Source organism: Natrix helvetica (genome assembly GCF_964273705.1).
Source record: "Natrix helvetica genome assembly, chromosome: 10".
NCBI lineage: Eukaryota > Metazoa > Chordata > Lepidosauria > Squamata > Natricidae > Natrix > Natrix helvetica.
In genome coordinates, this window is record NC_138561.1 from 22,009,849 (window position 1) to 22,030,043 (window position 20,195).

Sequence of the window (20,195 nt, forward strand, 5' to 3'; positions counted from 1 at the left end):
CGTTCGTCTTTACTTTTGAAACCAACGATCCCACCGTTTCTTCTCCATTTAAGACACTTTAACTACATATAATGTTGGCTTAATTCCTTTTATTCTCTTCGCTCTGGCTTTCTTTATGTCCCTTAAGTTTACATTTGCGTGTGATTTGTTAATATAAAATACGCTTTCATTTTTAAATGCTGGCACGAGTTTGCAGGGCTGTCCTGTATTCATCTCCCCCCCCCCCAGGGTATTAAAGGCTGCCTTATTGTATGACTTTAAAAATAATCATGTGAAATATTAACGTTACTACCTTAAATATGTTTATTTCACTTCAAAAGCACGATTTGAACAATTTAAAACCATGTTCCTACTGTGGATTTTCTATCACTCATGTTAATCCAGGTTTTTTTAGCCAGCACAACTCAATGGCGCAGCGAAGCTTGGTTAATACTTTAACAGAGCTGGAAGGGACCTTGGAGGTTTTCTAGTCCAACCCCCTGCTCAAGCAGGAACCCTTACACCATTTTAGACAAATCCTTGTCCAACCTCTTCTTAAGAGATAGTTGACTTCAGGAAACTCTCAGGGATGGCCAGTGATTCTCTCTCTCTCTCCCTCTCCCTCCCTCCCTCTCTCTCCCTCCCCCCCCTCTCTTAGCCCATCCCAACTCATAGGGTTGTTGTTATGGAGAAAATAGAAGGCAAGAGTATTAGGAAAAGAAGAAACCAGTGCTAGGAAATTCACAGGGATAAAGGATACATAAGGGGAATTTAGGAAAATGTCTTCATAAAAGAAACCACTTGCCAAGAAAACTACAGGGAAGCATACATCAAGTTCCCAGATATTGAGTCCCACTTTCAGATTATAATCTTTGAAAGAATGGAATGATCCTAGATATTTTGAGGGAGGAAGAAGTAGTTCATTATTAAAACATTTTAACTGCTGTGGCAGTAAAACACTCTATTAACCAAGAGGCGGGACTGAATTTCAGTTCGGTTTGTGAGAGGCTGCTTCAGTCAGAAGACTCTTTGAAGCCCCTGCACTAGGACTGGGAAAGTGAGGGGCAAATTGAGGCAGGGGGCTAGGGGGAGGGGGGCTGGATCAGGCAGAGAAGGCTTAGCCCTAGGCACCCCTTAGATTTGGCAGAGTCAGACTTCGATTCCAGGCTGCCTTCTTGTCGGACATCTGGGCAATTGGAAGCAGAGGAATAGATCGTTGCCTGGAGACCTCGCAATGGTTCTGCCCCATGGCTCAGAGCTTCCTTTCCAAGGTGGATCAGCTTCTCCATCCCTCCTCCTCCTCCTCTTCCTCTTCCTCCTCCCTGCAGAAGCTGCCGGACTCTCTTTAACAATGGGAGGAGGGTCCTAAGGAATCATAGGACAAAGACTTGAATTTAGGGTCCAATTGAGTTGGTCACCAGAACGAAAGTCTTCCAAGCTTTTGGGCTCATCATCAGGGAGCATCTTTCTCTCCACTGGGAGTTTCTGTTTTTATGTGGGTCCTGGTTGTGTGTAGGTTTAAGTTGTTCATTAGGATGTTGATGGCTGAACATTAAGTTGTTAATTGTTATTTCATTGTGCTGCTGCACTCTCGGGTCCTAAATAGCTGATAGGCAGGTGGTAAATCAGCACTCCTGTTGACAAGGGGCTCATTTCTCAGGCTTCAATCATTTATCCGACTATTTTTGTACCTGCTCAGCCAACAATTGTGGTAGCTGCAAAGTTGAGTGCATGTCCTTGTTCCCTGCAATGTGAGGCTACTTGAATTCAAGCTGTGGATGAAGCAACCCAAAGACTTATTTGGAACTTCACTCGTTGCAAAGAAGGAGTAGGCAGGGGGCACAGCGGCGCCAATGTAGAAGCCCAGCAAGAAAAAAAAAAGCCAGGTTCAAGCATAACCAGCATTTTCAATCCTGGTGCAGAACCCACACTGGATTCAGTGCGCAATATTTTCTTACAAGGGGAGGCCCTGCATGTAGAAACGAAGCAATTTTCTTTCCTCCTGGAGCTTTCATTTTCTTCCTGCAGAGAGTTTGCATTAGAAAGAGGAGTGTTCACTCTATATAAGCAACACACACACACACGAACTGAGTCTGGAATGATACAGTGGAAAACCCATTTCACCCATATTGTGTTTTACGGGCAAGAGTGAAGATTTGATAGGTCAACACGCAACCTTCTGAATTTCCTCCGTTCCCGCTTGTTATGATTGGCACCCCGTCTTCTCTTCTGTTCTCGCTAAAACCTTGCCATTTGTCAGCCTCAACATGCAGCCGAGGCTTGACGGAGACAGAATTGGCAGGAGGAAACTGGCTGGGAATCGGGCACCTTTTTAGAATTTATGATTTACAAGAGGAAGCTGTGCGCAGGGCGTGAAATGAAATGCTCCGAATCAGTAAGGAAGAATCTGCAATTTATGTGACAGGGCGCTAAATTATCAGGAAGGTTTTCTTGGGTGAGCAAAGGCAGAGCTGGCTCAGGTTTCAGCGTGTTAGGAGCAAATCTGGCTCCGTCTTTGAACTGCCTGATGTAGCAAGAGGTGAGCCTGGTGGCATCTGCGCCAGGAAGCCATGCAAACTGTCTGCATCCGGGGGTCATCAGCAACTGATGCCACCAAGGATCTAGTGGGCAGGAGAAGAGAGAGAGAAGAAATGGCCTCTGTGACCACCCAAACTTTTAGAAGCAGAAAATGGCAGGTTTACGTCCTGCTTCCGAAAAACAACCAACTAACAGGTGATGGGCAAGATTTGTTTCTGGAGAATGAATGAAGCAGCAATGAGCTTTTGGCTGGATGGTCATGGCCTGGTTTTAGCTTGGTTTGTTTCTGACCACAGCTGGTCAGCCTGGATGCCCATCGCTGCTTCGTTGATGCCAGCAATGGAAGAAGCCCACGCCAGTGTATTTCTGGAGAATTGTCTGCTCACTTGTGTGGTTAAAACTGGACCGAAGGACAACGAATCTATAGAGGACAGTTTCCTGTGATGTCCTTGATGCTCTCTGAGCTTGGTTGTTGGCTTGCAGATGTTTCATTACCCGATCAAGGTTGGCTCAGCCTTCCATCCTTCCGAGGTGGGTAAAATGAGGACCTGATTGTTGTGGAGGGGAGAGGAATATGCCGACTCTGAAAACCGCTTAGAGAGGAGGGCTGGAAAGCATTATGGGGCAGTGTGTAAGTCTAAGGGCCAGTGCTATTGTTATTGCTAAACGGCACCAATGACATGGTCTAAGTAAAGTACGCCTGCGCTGAGTCTTCAGAGATGTCCTGAGGTGGTGCTGGTGTAAAGCAAGTGGTGAACTAATTTCCTGGTCGGACTTGGCAGAAGCGTGCTGGTGACCTTGGAAGCGGCAGAATGGATTTTCCTGGAAAGTCATCGTTGGCCCATAGAACAGCCTATGCTGTAGATCTGATGAACAGCTCCAAAACAATGCCACTTCTGCATTTACTCACTGTCACCCTAGAAAACTGGAGAGAGAGAGAAATTCCCCTTTTGCAAAGAACTCATCCAGAGTGCCAGTTCTTACTGCATCATCTGAGCCCTTGAAAAAGATGCCACTGACTTGGGAGTTGGGCTTAACAAATAGATTGTTTTTCAGGGGATTAAGGGAAGAAATAGGTCTTTACATAAATAAGGAAAAGGTCTCTTCCATGCCCAAATTACATGTTGAAACTTACTGGAAACATCCTGGCTTAAAATGAAAAAAAAAAATATCAAAAACGGCTTCTAATTTTCACGAAAATAATATTTGGATATCTAACCTCAAACCATAGTGGAGAGAAATTCTGACTCAGCTTCTTTGACTGGCTCCTGATTAGATTTAGGTCTTGAACAGATTAGGGTACCTGATCTCAGAACTTTGCTGGAGGCTGAAGGCTCGGGGGGGGGGGGCTTTGTAGGCAAGGGAATCAAAAAAGTCAAGATGGCAGCCATGCCATTAGAGCCCCCTGCCTTTTCAGATCTATTACATGTGAAATTTTTGGAGCCATCATTTATTTTATTGCTACTTCCTCCCTCCCAGAGACACCTCAACCAACCAACTAATCCAACTAACAATCCAACCAACCAAACCAACCAACCAAACCAACCAACCAACCAACCAATCAACCCAACCAACCCACCAACCAATGAACCAACCAACTAACCAACCAAATAAATGTTCATTACAGCCAGAGACTAGCATAACAGATACCTTTACTTATCGCTACTTCCTCTATCTACACCTTGAAGCTTTCAGTAGTTCTGGGATTTTGCAAACCTGCTGACCCCCTTGATACCTGGAACTCACCCAGTGAACTGTCTGTCTGAAACCCTTGGGAGATGCTGCCTTCTCTCCCATTGGCAGCCTTCCTACGGGATGTTGTCAATCATCCCTGAAGCTGCATTCCATCCTCAGCCAAAAAATGTCCTTTTGTATGTTGCATGCTGGAAGTCAGAGAGAGAGAAAGAGAGAGAGGCCACAAGATAAGTTGGGAAAGAAAAAATTTGGACTGCTTTCTGATGATGTAAAATGCAGATAAGGGAGATTGCCCGCTAGCTTGAACAGAGAAGATGGGATCATTTCCTTTCCGTTTTCCACGGGCGTGAATTCTCCTCTGACCGAAAGCAAAGCAGCAAAGGTTTCAGCTGGAGGGTCTTGGAGAATATGGCCCTTTGGGTAGCCTGAGAAGGGGAACATAACAATCCCCCCCCCTCTTCATCCCCAGATGTCGCGGAACTGGCTTCAGCAATTGATGGATTGCATCTTGTTTGCTCCAGGGCCTTCTGAGGCTCAGTTTTTCTCCGGCTTTCCACCTTCCTGTCCCTTGTTTGCCTCTTCTCTTCTCTGCTTGGTTGAGGCTCCTAGAGTCCCGTTTACACAAGACTTCAACGACTTTTCAAGGTAAGTGCAAGTTCAAAGAGACAAAAGAGATTCGAATAATTCCAGCCACATTAGGTGCTTGTTTATTGCCCTAAGAAGGGGACATTTGGAGATGCGCTTGAAGGTGGTTTTCTAGAATGAGAATCCCAGAGGAGAACACCTGTTCCTCCGAGGTGGTGTGAGCAGAATCCTTTGCAATGTGGGCATTTTGGAAGAGAGCAAAAAGGCTGATATGTGCACTTGTTTAGGATCACATCCAAGAACAAATCTGGTTTATGATTCTGACTTATGAAAAGAGAAAGTGAAGACGATCGTCACTGCAACTTCCTCTCCACTTGCCCTATTCCATGAAAACTGTTTGCAAAGCAGAGAAATGGCTCTACATCCATTGAGGCCAGATCTGGGTCAGCATTGCTGGCAAGGACAGGAATCAGACTAGAGCTGGAAGGGACCTTGGAGGTCTTCTAGTCCAGCCCCTTGCTCAAGCAGGAGACCCTATATCGTCTCAGACCAGTAACTGCCAACTGGCTAATTGTTCTCACCGTTGGGAAATTTCTCCTTAATTCCGGGTGGCTTCTCTCCTTGATTAGTTTCCGTCCATTGTTTCTTGTCCTGCCTTCTGGTGCTTTGGGAAATAAATTGAACCCCCCCTTCTTTGTGGCAGCCCCTCAGATACTGGAATACTGTTCTCATGTCCCCCCCTAGTCCTTCTTTTCTCTCGACTGGCCAAATCCCGTTCCTGCAACTGTTCTTCGTATGTTTTAGTCTCCAGAACTTTAATTATCCTAGTTGCTCTTCTTTGCACTTTTTCCAAAGTTTCAACATCTTTTCTGCACCTGCTACCCAAGATCCCCTATGACTGCAGAGTCCCACTCAGACATTCGCATGGCCAGTGAAGCAAACACAGGAGCAAACTAGGTTGTGTGACTCATGCTGGTTCTTTACGTGGTGACTTTTAAAAACACTCATACCCAAAAACTCCACCTTACTGTCTCCAAATGTGGAACATTTTTGTGCAGCCCTTTCTAATAGAGGCATTTTTCTTGCGTTACTTTCCCTAATAGATGTTGTTGTCCAGGTTTTCCACAAATAGTTCCATCTTTACATGCTCGGTATTATATTTGCATGCCTACCCTTTTATTATGAACATTATGGACGGCTAGTTATGGAAACGGGAACCTGATCTGGTGGTATAAGCTGGCATTAAAATTCAGACCAAATGTATTTATCCTCCTTCCATTCCTGAGCAAAAACCTATCTGGGATTTCACTCTAGACCACCAAGATAGTTTGACCCTCAATCTGTAACATCTTCAGTTGCCTCTCTCCCTTTGGATTCCCATTTAAATTCCTATTAAACAGCAGACAACATTGTGTTTGTGAGGTCCCGTCCAAAGAAAACGTTCGTTTTGTTGGCAGATCACTTGAAGTTTTCTTTCAACCAAGCAACTCAACTGTAATTTAAGTCCTGGGAGCAAAGCAGTTTTGGTAAGGCTGAAGGCTGAAGCTTGCCTAGGAATGTAAATTGTGGCGCAGGGGGAGGCTGAACCAGGGGGAAAAGCAGGTAGCAGGTGTCCTTACCTTGCCCATCTTCCAAGAAAAGCATTTGGGGGTTCCAGGTCTGATCAAATCAACCTCAGCATTTGCTGGTTCAGGTCCTGCTTGGCCTCCGAATGCAGCAGATAAATAATTCCAGAAAGCTAGCTGAGAAACCTCCGACAATGCCATCAAAGACAGATATTTCTCTGGCTTGGCCGCGCATCAGCCCCACCACCAGTGGGGCCAGCCAGGCGAATTCCCCACATGGTCTTGCATTGCAGCTTGGCAGCGGGATTGGCTCAGAGCTGCCTCAAGAGATGGCTGCCACTCTTAAGGCTGAGATCTCTTTCAAAGGATCGGAGCGGGTGGAAAACGTATGTTGGGTTTCGTGGGGTGTGCTTGGATGGATTTAGTGATGAGGGGGCCAAGGGGGGGATCTGAATGGGCAGCTTTCATCCTGCTTGGCTTTCTTTGGTTCCCTTGAACGCCCAAAGAAAACACGGCGGATATTCCTCTGGGGAGGTAGGGGGGTCCAAAGAGGGGAGGGTGGGAAGTCAGGGAGCAGTGGAAGGATGGCAGAAGAGGCCAAAAAGCCCCATAAAACCAACAGCCCCCTCTTTTGTGACCTCCAGTGAGAGAGCCCGCCCACCCTCAAACACCTCAAATGGCCAGAGTTTAGTCTTGGACTCCAAATACATTTTGATTGGTTGATTGGTTGGTTGATTGATTGATTTCTCAAGCACTGCTCGCCTGAGATGGGGAAAAAAATAAGAAAGAAAGACCTGAGAGTTTGCAAGAGGGGCCATGCCGGAGAATTAGAGAGACAGCAGAGCAACAGGCGTTTCATTTGCAGAATGTGTCTAGGACCCTGCTGGTTTTCTTTGACCATTTTAGTCATTTAAGAGTCAAGATCCTCCCTCCGATTGAGGTGTCTACCTGCATTGGGGGAGGGGGGTCCATTGGGAGGGTCCCAAAAGGCAAGAGGGCAGTCATAACTGCTGGGTGGAAGTCCAGTGTAGCCTGGCAAATTTGTCCTCTTCTATGGGGCAGGGAGCTGAAAACAGCACCTGCACCCCCATCAGCTGCCCCAGAATTTCCTTCCTTCCTTGCTTGCCTCTGTCTCTGTTGTGGGGACCGGATGAAAGCTTGTTTGCCACTCGGCCCTTTTAAAAAGGCGATTAGGGTTTGACTCTGGCTGGCAGCCTCTAGTGCTCATTTGTTGAGCTCCTGGGCTTTGTCTGTCTGCTAAAACAACCTTTTTTTGCCCAGGACACAGAGAAACTTCTCAATTTGTATTCTTCTTCCTTCATTTCCTGATCTAGCTGTGGTTTGGTTTCCATTTCTTTGGGTTCCAGATGCACTCAAAAATGATGTGTCAGCAGAATGAAGACGAAAATAAGGGCACCGTGTGGTTAGAAGAGTGGGAATCACTTTTCCCTGAATGAAGTTCCTGATCATTATTCACAGATAATTCATCCTCTGCCTTCCCTCAATGAGCAGAATCCTTAGTTTGTTTTCTTTCTTTCTTCCTCTTCCTTCCTTCCCCTCTCTCTCTTTCTTTCTTTTTCTTTCTTTCTTCTTCCCACCCTCCCTCTTCCTTCCTTCTCTTTCTTTCTTTCTTTCTTTCTTTCTTTCTTTCTTTCTTTCTTTCTTTCTTTCTTTCTTTCTTTCTTTCTTTCTTTCTTGGGAAACATGGCTAGAATTCATCATAGGAATCTTGGAGAAGCTCGTGATGACTCTCTGACTCCCCTCTGCTACTTTCCGCCAATCATAAACAGATGCTCTTTGACACCCGTGCCCACGCCCAACCCCTGGCATGGCTTTCCTTGTAAGGTGCCTAAATTAATCACAAGCTTCTCCATAACACACACATCCCATGATGAGATGACATTTATGGCATTGGGGAAAGTGATCCACTCCTCAAGTACTTCCAACCTCCGTGTGGCTTTTTACTGCACTTCACCCCAAGAATGTGTACGCAGAGGGGGGCTCGAAAAAGGGTTCCTGGGTTCAATTGAAGCCGCCTCTCTTGCCAAGCCTCCCCTTTGAGCCCTCCAGTGAGGAGGAGCTGCCAATAGAGGCTCCAGTCCCAAAACCTCGAAATGTGCCTTGCTTTATAAGAGCTGGCTGGGGGATTCTGGGAGTTGAAGTCCACCCATCTTCAAGCTGCCAAGAAACGCTGGTTTAAAAGATGGGACTTGAGAAAGGAAAGTCCGCTGTGCCAAACGTGGGCATCGTTTTGGGATCTCGGTCTGGAGGAGAAGTGGGAACCCAAGACATCAGCGGAGGGTAACCTGACTACGAGGAATGGGCATGGCGGTTGAGCCTTGAACCCAGATGGGAAGGAGAGCTGCTGAAACCCTCCATCCAGGGGGCAGGAGATGTGGGGGGGACTATGCTGAACGTTTGGGGAGATGGGCTCATAAACTGTGTTTTCTGGGCATACTGCTGAAATTTGGGGGATATAAATTTAAAGTATTTTGGCTCCGGGAGGATTCTGTTCCATCCAAGCCGTTAGGGTGGATCTCCTACTGGAGCTTTGGAATTCATTATTTCTTTATTTCTTTATTTGTCACGAAGGCTTTTTGGGCCTTTTCGGTTGCCAGATTCTCAGTGGCTTTGAGGCAGCAACATATGGAATTGCCTTGTTCTCTTGTCGGAAGGAAAGAGGCAAAGAGGCTGCAGGCTGTGAAATGTTTTACCACCCTTGTTTTGCCTTGGAAGGAGAAGGGTCCTTGCTGGACTGAGTTTCCTTGACTGCTTGACATCAGGAAGCCTCCTCAGATCCATCCAGTCTGTGAGTGAGGTACTCCCAAGCCCCACAAGAACTGGAAATGCCCAACCGCATTTCTCCCACCCCCCTAGGGGAAAGTATTGGTGGTGGTAAAACATAGGGGAGGGGGCAGCAGTTCTGCCTCTCCTGAATGTCTGATTTATCTCCATCTCCATCAAGTTCTAATTCCCTGTAATAAAATAAGACATGCCTCTGGGAACACATGAAGATTACGTGCTGTGGATTACTTCCAAACTGTGTGTTTGCAAAATGAATTCCGGAGTGGATGCGTAGGGCTGGTTCTGGATGTCCCAAGCAGTCCCAGAAACCTATCCTCGGTGTCAGCCTCCACTTCACTTGCTTGCTATCAGCTGCCATGGAAACAGGGAGGGAGGGGGCTCGAGGTATTTGGGGTGGGGAATTTCTGGTGCCGGAGGAGTTATCAGAAGGGAGTTTGGTTCTCACCATCTTCTGTGCATGCTGATGGCCTGTGTTTGGACTTGGTCAAGGTCAACCGTCCGCATACCATCTGAATGAGGTTTTTGAAGATGCACCCCACATGACATCTTTGGGAGTTGTAGATTGGTCATTGGGTTGGGGTAATTGGGGGGTGGGTGCTGGGCAAACATTTGATATGTACATGTTTGGGCCTTTTTGGCTCAGATCTTGCTTTTCTTTCGCTGTTATCATTTCATAACCAGTAAAAGTATCTTTAATTCCTCAACCAATGGAGTTGGGAGTTTTCTCTCTTGGTTAATGAAGGAGGCACACCTGACATTAAGCAAGATCTCCACCTCAAATCCCAGAGCTAAAACCTTCCATGGGGGGTGCATATAAAGGGGAAAAAAGTCTAATCCCTGCAGTGACCAGGAAGATATGGGAGCTACTGGATCCTCTTTTCCTTTGGAAAAGGAACGGATGGCTGAACTGGATTTGGAGGAAAGATCCATCCAGCCCAGATGGTCATTGGGAGTGGGGCATAAGAGTGATCCTAAGGAGACTCCAGCCGGAGTCACTACCAGCTGACGAGAGGCTGCCTGGCAGGAAGCTGAAAAAGAGGACCTCGTGATGACCCATGCTTTGAAACTTCTTCAAGAAGCGTGGGAGAAGCGCCGTTTCATCTCCAAACAGAGAGCATCAGTGGGACAAGATGCAAGGAGCATTTCACAAGAAGAGCCAGTTGGATGTCTGAGGTTCTAGCTCATCCTTGGCCATGAGACCTCCATGGTTGACCTTGGGCTACTTTCTCAGCCCAACCAACCCCACAAGGTTGTTTTGGGGAAAACCTAGATGGAGGAAGTGCTGTGTGTTTCTTCTTGACCTTCTGGATGAACAATCGGATAAACGAGCACGTACACTCTTCCCCAAAATTGTGAGATGTCCTCCCTCCTAATCTAATGCAGGACTCATTTGAAACATTCCCATGACTAATATTGGGCCTGAGAAAAAGCTGAAGAATTCCCCGCTCTTTAACGAAACTCCAAGTAGCTGGCCTTAAGTCCCTCTGCTAATGAGGTACCATGTTTGATTGTAGAAGAATTGGAATGATAAACCACTTTTCCATTTCCTAATCTGCAACCACCTCTTGGAATCCTATGATTCATTTGTGTGTGGGTGTCTGGTAGACGGGCCAGCAAATGTCTCTTTTATTTCTATCCTCCTCCAAAGAGCTGCTATAGTTAATGAATACTCACTTGATTAAAATAATTGCTTTGTTAGACATGAGGCAGAGGACTTACTATTGAATTACTCCAGGAAATTTTAACTTGCATTGAGGAGACTTGGCATATGCTTGGCCCCTTCTTGCACCACTTGGCCATATTCAATTTGGCATCCTTGTCTCAGTCTTATGTGTCTCCTGGAAGGAATGCCATGCCACCACCTTCCCAAAGGGTGTCTTTGGAGAACAGTCTAGATGGCTAGAAAAGAACCAGTTGCAAGTTCTGTCTGGAATATCTGTACCGGGTTCCTCTTTCAGTTAGTGAGGACTTTCTTTGACCCACCCTGTTAGGATGCCAAGGATCGATGCTTAACAAGCAACTACCCTTAGGAAGATGGCTTCTGTTGGGTTTGAATTCCCTATCTATTCCTTGGTCTCTCCATTTCTGCATTTGGACTTAATTTTGGATTTTGTTCAGACTGTAGTACAACTTTTGCCAAAACAGAACATATATAACAGAACAGGATGAAATTTCCCAATCGGTTACCTCCAGATCTTTGATTCTGAGAAGTGTAAGACTTGGGTTCCTTCCAATATTAATGACCACTAGGTTATATGGCCTGGTTATATGGTGTGTAATAAGAAGACCAGGAGGTAACCCGATAGAGATGGTTCTTCATGGATGGTTCTTCATGGGGCAGCTGGTTTTATAATGCGGTCAAACGTAGCTGTCAGGGCTCCAAATAGCATCCAAAAGTAAATCAGAGTCCAAGGCAAAGTATTGCTCAAAGTTCCAATTTATGAAGAGAGCCATGTTGGCACATCTGGGAAAAGCCTAATCTGAAGGCTTCTCAGTTTTTCCCACCCAGTTGAAAGTTCAAGATCTTGCCCCCACACCCACAAGTCCATCCCATGGTCCAATCTTTCACTGCCCCACTGGCAGCTTCCACCCATCCAGATCTGGTCAGGTGCAGAAGAGCAGAGACAAAGGATGACCCTGCCGTTTTAGAAAGAATTTTGTTATGGCTACATAGCATCTAACTCTGTGCAATCCCCCCTCCCATTTCCCCGCAATAGAAAAGGCGTAGTAGAATAATAGAAAGTGTGGCAGGCCAAAGACCCAAAAGAAAAGAGGGCTGCAGGCCTGCCAGTAGCTTAACCTGTGGAGTCACCTTGGTTTTTTGATCTGTGATGTGTTGGTTTTGGAGGTTAACCTTGAAGACTTGTGGCTCTGCCCTCCCACTCAGAGTTTCTAGCATGATGGCAAATTAATCTATGTAAAGGTTGAGATCACCTTGGAATTAATTGGCAAGCAAAGATCAAGTACGATAGTTTTGCTAAGATCACCACCCATGACCTACCTAAAGCTTCAGTTCTGGGAGATCCTTTAAAAGAAGCTGCAGATTGCACGTGGGTGAAGGACCGGAGAAGCTCAGAAATGGCTTGCAAATGACGTCCAGCTGCATCAATTGCACCACCTTCTCTGGGGCAGCGTCCAGCTTCTGCACTGACCAGCCAAGAGCGAAGACAACAAAGCCATCCCATCACTGGGAGGGCCTGCAGGCCATGGACGGTTCCCAAGTCCAGAAATGTAATACCCATAAAATGAGAACTGGAGCATTCTTCTCAGAGGGCAACTCACTGGATGCAATGTGTCTGGTTGTGGTTTTATTTTGTGGTTCCTGGCCTTTTTGAAGCAAAAATAATATTTTGCTTATACTTTAAAAGAAGGGAGTTTCCTTTCCTTTCTCAATGGTTTTTATTTTTTTGCTTGGAGTCAGCGATCCCAGCTGTACATCCACAGATGAAGACGCTGAGAGTAATTAAACCTGCTTTCCAATCTGATAAGAGCGGAGATGATTGGGGCCTTCCATTTGCAGGCACCGTATGGGAGAGAGGAAGCTTGGGAAGAATAAACAGAAAAAAAATCTATTAATGCATTCTCCTCCTTTCCAGAAGATGCAAGCGATAGCGAGGCCCAGCCAGATGTTCATGCTGGATGGCATTGAGCATTCCTGTGGAAGTGGGGGGGGGAGATGGTTGGGGGGGGGCAGAAGAGATGGAGGAAAACTGGGCAGTTGAAAACAGTGCCAGCTGCTGCCCCATATTTGTCTCTCAAGAGGTGATTCCTGGAAGGAGACGTTCTTTGGTCTTCATGCCTCGCTCCCCAAATGTAGGGAAGGGAGCACATCTGTGAAAAAGACAACAAGTGAAGATTTGAAGGTGTGTATCATGGACATAGGGTGTCACTTTAGGTGAAAAATCAATTTCACGTAAGGACACCAATTGGTGTAATCTCAGGATAAAGTGGTGGGTGGGTTGGGTCCAATCCAGATGCATCTTCAAGAGAACTTGGATCTTCATCATTAAGAACCTTCTATGACAGTCCTCTGTGTGGCACTCAAGCAATAACTCCAATTGTGTGGGAAACACAATTGTTTTTTCAATCCTCGGTTAATCTTCTAATATTGGTGCTGTGCTGTGTCAGCTCCCAATTCTCACCCATCTCTTGAACTCCTAAAAAACGGGGGTTCAGGGAAGAAGTTCCTCACTCACGATCCGCTTCTTAGTATCTAACCTTCAGAATTTGGGCTGCTGATTTTGAATTTTCATTTGGCCCTTGTCACTTAGGTAGACCTCGTGGTTTAGGATGAGTTCTTGTTTGCATTGTTTTGAGAGCAGACGTAGAACGGTGTTTTTTTTTTAAGGGAATCCTCAGCAGTCGCATCCTCACTTTGAAGTCTCAGCAAGGAACTCTCAGTCCGTAGTAATAAAAATTTCTCTGGCCTTCCTTGGGCCCAGTATTAGTGCGTAATGAATCCACACCACTGTCCGATGGTGCACAAAGCTTTCTAAAAAACCCACTGCTGTAGGGCAATTGGACTCATGCGAAGGACATCTCCCCTGCCACAAAAGGAGAAGAACTCTGCTCCAAGACACTCAACTGTTAGAAGAGCAGTTGTCTCCCACTTGCCCAGAAAGTGGCTGGATCAGCAATGGAGACTATGGTGTTGGCACAGCCAAATCCATCCCTCTGAAGGTTGGGTGAAGGGGCACAGGGCAGCCTCCGTGGCACTCCAGCTCTGTTCTCCAGGTTCTCAGTGCCACCATCAACCCTTAGTTCCTCCACGCCCACCAACTGTTGCCGGAAATCCCATGCTTCACTTTTATCTTTTCTGCACATTTTGTACTTCTTTCAGCCTTTGCTCAGCACCAGAGCATCTAGCCAGGATGAGGGGAGGGACGTTCTCTGGGCCAGAGCCAAGCGGAGATGGGGGGTGGGTGGAGTCAGGGGAACATGAGCAAGACGGAAAAGAAACCAGGCCTTGTTAAGAAAGCAGCAGTGGGTTTGCTGGTGGTCAGCCAGCAATGCACGCACAAGACGACCCCTGGACTTCCCCTCTCCTCCTCTCCCCGCATCTGTATTCTCACCCGTCCTCTGAAATCATGGGGGAAGGAAGCTCAGTCAGGGTCAGAGACCTCATTGTGTTGGCCGACATAATCTCCAAGCCTGGTCCAGAGGGAGAGGAACAGGAGTGAGAAATGGGAGACCACTTGGCAGCTTCACTAGATGCTGTCACCACCACCACCCACTCCCTCATCTTAGTTGCTTTGTGAACCGGGATTTTGCCTTCAGCCATTTCGGTGGTCAAGTTTTCCCTGCTCCCTTGGTCCCTCATTTCTGTTGAGCATCAATGGGCTTTTGTTTCCTAGTGTATACCAAAAATGGTCAGTTATAAAAGGCCCTTTGGCTGTTCTCGAAGTTCTGCGAGTTTATTGCATGCAGCCACCTTCTCTAAGGATGACCTCCAGAAATCTTATACTATACTTTTATTCCTTTAGACCTCGGCCAGGATTGTTTCATCGACCTCTGCGGGAACGTTCCTTTCTTGGAGTTTGTGGCATTGCTTAAGTGCAATGAGTATCTTGCTTACTTGTTGTTTGAAAACTCGGAGGTTGGTTTTGTACTGAGACAGACTAAAATAATTTGGGAAAAGTGATTCAGAGAGGTCTGTTTTGAGCTCTCACAGTAATAAGTATTTTGAGACTATTTTTTTTTTTGCCTTGCCTTGTCTATTCTGCATTTTATAGAAAAAAATTCAGCCTAATTGAAGAAAGGTTCGAGCAGAAGTTTGCCCTTGGATGAATCAGTCGTGAATCAAAGAACATGCAGACACCCCCCAAAACCCCTCATGACTGTTTCAGAAGCTGAGGGGCAGGGATGACTAAGAGCCATGGCCAACTGAGTTGAGCAAGATGGTCATTTGAACCTGGCACAATACATTCTGCTACATTCTCACATGAGTCATCAGAGCCGTTGTTAGTTTATTGTCTCTAGTGTTGTATAAAAGAGACACTCTGGTTTTTATACTGTAGTTGGGCTAATAAAATCTGTGGGATATGACTTCAAGGGTGTTGAAGCAGCTGATGATGTGGACGAAGGACAGCAAGCTTCCCCTGCTGCTTTTCAGATGTTTGGGAAGGCAGCAGCTCCCACCATCTCAACATGGTCATGGGATTTACACTCCACCACATCCGTGGGCAGCAGATGAGAAGAAGAAGATTCGGCCATACCACCAACATATGAGATGACACTTCGTCACTGATAATTTGTGTGGGCAAAGCAAAATCATCATGGAATGCTAAAATTGCTTCATGGTTTCAGTCGATGGCAGATAAAGCTGGATCTTGTGTCGGTAGCCACCCAGTTTTGGCTAATGAGGAAGGTGAATTGTTTGGAGGAGTTGAGCACCATTTGAGTTCAAAGAGTGCCAAGATGACAAACAAATCACAAGCATCTCTACCTTGAACTGGTCTCAAGCCTCCAAAGCAGGCGGTCATACTGTGGACCTCAGTAGCCCAACCAACAATCTGGGGTAAAGTACCAGGTGCAGGGGTGGGGTTCAGCCAGTGTTACTGCTGGTTTGCTTCACACGTGTGCTGGACGCACATCCTGCACATGTGTAGAACTCAAAAAAAAAAAAAGATGGTGGCGACTGAGGAATCGGTTCGGGGGCATGGCCAGCCTGAGTCGTTGCTGGTTCTGCGACCCAGGCTGGCATACCACTACTGGTTCGGCCGAACTGGTAGGAACTCACCTCTGACCAGGTGTGATTCTAAACTATGCAAGAACTGAAGAGTTATCAAGACGGGAGTGGAAGACCGACCGAGACACCTTCTAACTTTTGACCTGCTGGAAGAGCCTTTGCCATTCTGAACTTCTGAGTTTTCAGATCCTTGGCTCCTGTTTGGTTCCCAAGCCCTTGTTCTCTAGCAGAAGTTGCCCTCTGACGATGTGACAACCTTGCTGGTCCCTCACGAGAACTTCACACTTCATTCCGGTTTCCTTCCCTTGCAGGAACGTTGGCTTGAGAAATTTGCCGGGAGACGGATTTAGCCCAAGGCCACCCAAAAGAGATGGAGTGGGCTGCTAATGAATCTCTTCACGCTTTGCTCAAGAAAAAGACAACATTGTCATTCTTCTGCGCTGAGCCAAACCCCCTGATGTTCTTAATCAAGTGCAATTTTATGAGACGAAGCACATAAAATTTCTTCTCCGTTCTCTTTGTATCTCCTGCCTGAGAAGAACTGGGTTTACAGCTAACGTTGCTATAAGCAGCTGGGAGTGTTTTAGATAAAGCATCACCCTTCCCCTGATTTTTGTTTTTGTTTTATTTCTTTATTTTGGCTGTGTTGGTGAGAAGTGATGTCATCTTGTAACATCCTGGCAGGACTGTATGGGGTCCCCTCAGCTGTGAGATCAGAAATGGATTTCTATCTGGCTGCGACGTATTCTGAAGGCCAAGCTCTTAAGGTCTCTGGGGTATCTGCTTTGGGGAGGGGAGAGTTGAGAAGAATGTCCTGTTTCTTTATGTCCTGGTCAAGCTCACCTCCAACAAGGGCTGACCATACGCGTGAACAGTGGAGAACATTGGACTTCATAGCAATGTTCCAAAGAATGTGGAAGATAACTTTCAACTGTCGCATGACTTATGGAAGCCTTTACCAGCTGTGGTCCTAGATTCCTCCTTCACACTTAGTGGGGCTGTGGATGACCCAAAGCCTGTCTGTCTCCGACCCACATGGTGGATGGAGAAGGGGGCCTAGAAATGGAACCTAAAAATGAAGGAGATCTGGAGATGGAAAGGGAGATGTTGAGCGCCTTTTTCTCCGAAGGAGAGGGAAAATCCTTTACAATACAATAAAAATGATATGCCTGCCAATTAAATACAGTTGATCTCTTCTGAGTGATCCTGAAGGATCAGCTTCCAACTTCTCGGAGTACAACAAGGGGAGGGAATGAAGACAATGTCCTTGAACCAACAGTTGCTGGAGACACTGGCTGAATTTGATCGTGCAGAGAATTGTTGTGCAGGAAGGGCTGGAAAACACATTTTTTTATTCCCACGAAAGACTGAAAATTAAGAATGGGGGGAAAAAACAAACGGGTTAGAAATAACAAAAGCAGCGACTATCCTCCGCTAATCTCCAACCTTTTCTTTGATCGGCTTCCAAAGCAAATGGCCGAGATGCCAGCGCTGGTTGCCCTTCGCTGCAACCGGAGGCGACACAGCCTCACACAAAGTGCGTGGGAACTTTCTGATGACAGGATCGGCTTTGGCTCTGCGCAAAGTGAAAGAGAACAGATCTCGAATGGGTTGAGTCACTCGGAGGCCTGAGATGGAGGCAGGGTTTGCTGCGAAGCAGAACAAGAAAATAAAGCCCCTTTAGCTTTTGGTGTGTGTCCTCAGGTCCCCTTGGAAAGGAATTGGCCAGGGGAGTAAATTCATATAATTTGGCCTTCACTCTGCCTTCCAGAAATACAAGCTATTTTTCTTAATGATTTTTTTATCGGAACTTTAAAAAAAGAAGTGAAAAAGTAATCCAAACTAATATAAAGTAAGGAAGAAAAAAAGAAAAAGAAAACAAAGGCCACAAATTCAAGAAAAGAAAAAAAAAAGAATATTGGAAGACACTTCTTTGTATTTCTTTTCTTTCATATCTATTTTTTTCTTAAGCAAAATGTTGAGTTGTGAATGTCATGTTTTCAGTTTTAGTGAGGAGAGTTTGCCTGCTACAGAATGGAAACTTGGTATGTGAGACAATTTGGGACAACAAATCCCCGTGGCCTTCCTTCCTCCCTCCTTTGCTCTCTTCCACTCCTCCTTCTTCCTTCTGCATCTACTTCTCCCCTCACCCTTACTCCTCCTAGCCCTACCATTCTCCTTCCTTCCTTCCTTCCTTCCTTCCTTCCTTCCTTCCTTCCTTCCTTCCTTCCTTCCTTCCTTCCTTCCTTCCTTCCTTCCTGTGCAACATCTTGATTTGGCACACCAAATTATTTGGTTTAGGGCTTAATTGTCAACATTGGTCTTCTTCTGCGAGAGCTTTCAGCACTTCCAGCTCAGGGGAGAAAGAAAAATGCAAGAGGCCATCATTCCTGCAGTGGAAATCTGAAAACATTTCACCAGCTCTTTCTTCAAAGGGTAACTTGAGCCTGCTGACATTTCCAGGTTGGCCAAGGACAGAGGCCCACTCCCCAGTCTGGTTATGCACAAAGAAACATCTTCATCATGAAGAAACATCTTAATCGTGACCCAACGGTGCATTTCCAAAAGGCGACTGGACTTTATTGGATTTTTCCTGGAACACGTTTTACTTGAAGGAGAATCTTCCTGGATGAGAAGCAAAACATTTTAAAGGAAAAAAACCCAAGAAATTGCAGTTGCCTTTTGGAAATGTACCTGTGGGACAACCATGACCTGGAGGATTGAAGATCTCCATAGGCATCTCGATTGCGACTTTCTAGCTTTCTGTGGCAGATTGTTGGCCACTTCCTTCTTGCTGACCACTTGTTGGCAGCTTGAGCATGTTTTAAATTAGCACCCATTCCAGGTACGCCTCTTCTTCCATCTCTCACCACCAAGAAAAAAGGGGCAACCAGCCGAACTAAGACAGAGCTTTGGATCAGGGTTGGATTTCAAGATGTCCACGTGGCTGAATCTTATGCAATCATAATCGGCTTATAGCATCCAAACCATACTCTAAAACAGTTTATTTTCCCAATCTTGGCAAATCTTAGCTGTGTAGACTTCAATTCCCAGAATTCTCCTGAATTTAGAGAGTAGAAGTGTACACATCTCAGAGCTGTTACGGTTGAGAAACTCGGCTCTAAAACAAACATGTTGAAGCGATCATCGTACTGTGATATGACAAGTTAAAGAAGTCGGTGGGTGTTTACACCCTGGAAATCTCTTCCCTCTTATTTTTCTCCCTCTCTCTCTCTCTTGACCCCCAGCCTGGAACCTTTCTCCTTTTAAGCAAACTTCAGCTGGAGATCAAACTGCATTAAGCAGCTTTGGATAGCACACTCTTGTTAGAAGTAAATCATCCACCTGTCATATTCTGTTTTTTCCCCAAAGCAAAACAGGGGGAGCTTTTCCGTATTGAAAACAGAGTAATATTCATTACATTTCCTGACTTCTCTTTGAAGAAGCAAGGCTCAGGTTGCTTGGATATTTTTGTAATCGAAGGATTCAATTAATGTACCCTTCTCTCTTCTTGGTGAGTTGAAATGTTAATGTCTCTTCATCTTATTTGGTGATTAGCCAGTAAGTTCAGCCATATGGAAGGGAATTTTTGAGAAGGAATTCCACCATCTTCTGATTGATCACTTTCAGTGGTACCTTATTGTTTGCTTTCTTCTGCTGTGGCTTCTAATTGTGGAAAATAAGTATCCCTGAAAACCTTAGGCGATAAGGAGCAAGGCCTGCAGAGATGAAGACTTGTAGTCATACTAGTGGAAGGAATGAAAACAATGGTGGTCTAAACTTGGAAGGTCATCAGAATGCAGAAGAGGAGAATTGGAAGGGACCTTGGGGGGGTCTTCTAGTCCAACCCCTGCTCAAGCAGGAGACCCTATACCAGTAATGTCCAACCTTGGCAACTTTAAGACTTCTGGATTTCAACTCTCAGATTTCTCCAGTCAACCTTGCTGGCTTTAAACTGGAAATTAGTCTTAAGACTGCACAGGTTGTCGTTATACATCAACGTCTACCTGTATTTATTGGTCAGGGTTGTGTGGTCTTTCTTGGATGAGACACTCCTTCATGCTTCAAGTCTTGAGTTAAAATCAATTTTCATGGTTCAAACCAGCCGAGATGCAGCCAGACAGGGCTTCCTGCTGAGCACTGGTGGGGAGGCTGAGTGAACAACTCTGAACTTCTTTCTTGCCCCTGAACCAATTTCCAAATCAAAGCGTGGTGGCCTGCTCTTTTGAGGCAAGCTTGTTTAGGGGACAAGTGGAAGGGTTGCATGACCTCTCCTCCTCCGGCTGTATTTCATCCAAGCAAACAGCTGCTAACACACTCCCCGTCAGGCATGCAAAACA

At 45.9% G+C, this 20,195-nt stretch overlaps 1 protein-coding gene across 2 annotated transcripts in view; it reads left to right on the forward strand.

Annotated features, from left to right (window-relative positions):
• ZNF469 (zinc finger protein 469) overlaps positions 1-20,195 on the forward strand; it is a 157,324-nt gene that overhangs the window by 22,056 nt on the left and 115,073 nt on the right. Inside the window, exon 1 of one of the 2 annotated variants that reach the window (XM_081963691.1) lies at positions 4,778-4,857. The exons of the other annotated variant lie outside the window; for it this stretch is intronic. The gene's annotated coding sequence lies outside the window, so the exon portion shown is untranslated. Of the gene's footprint in view, positions 1-4,777; positions 4,858-20,195 lie in introns of those variants that run through there. 2 annotated transcript variants of the gene reach the window in all.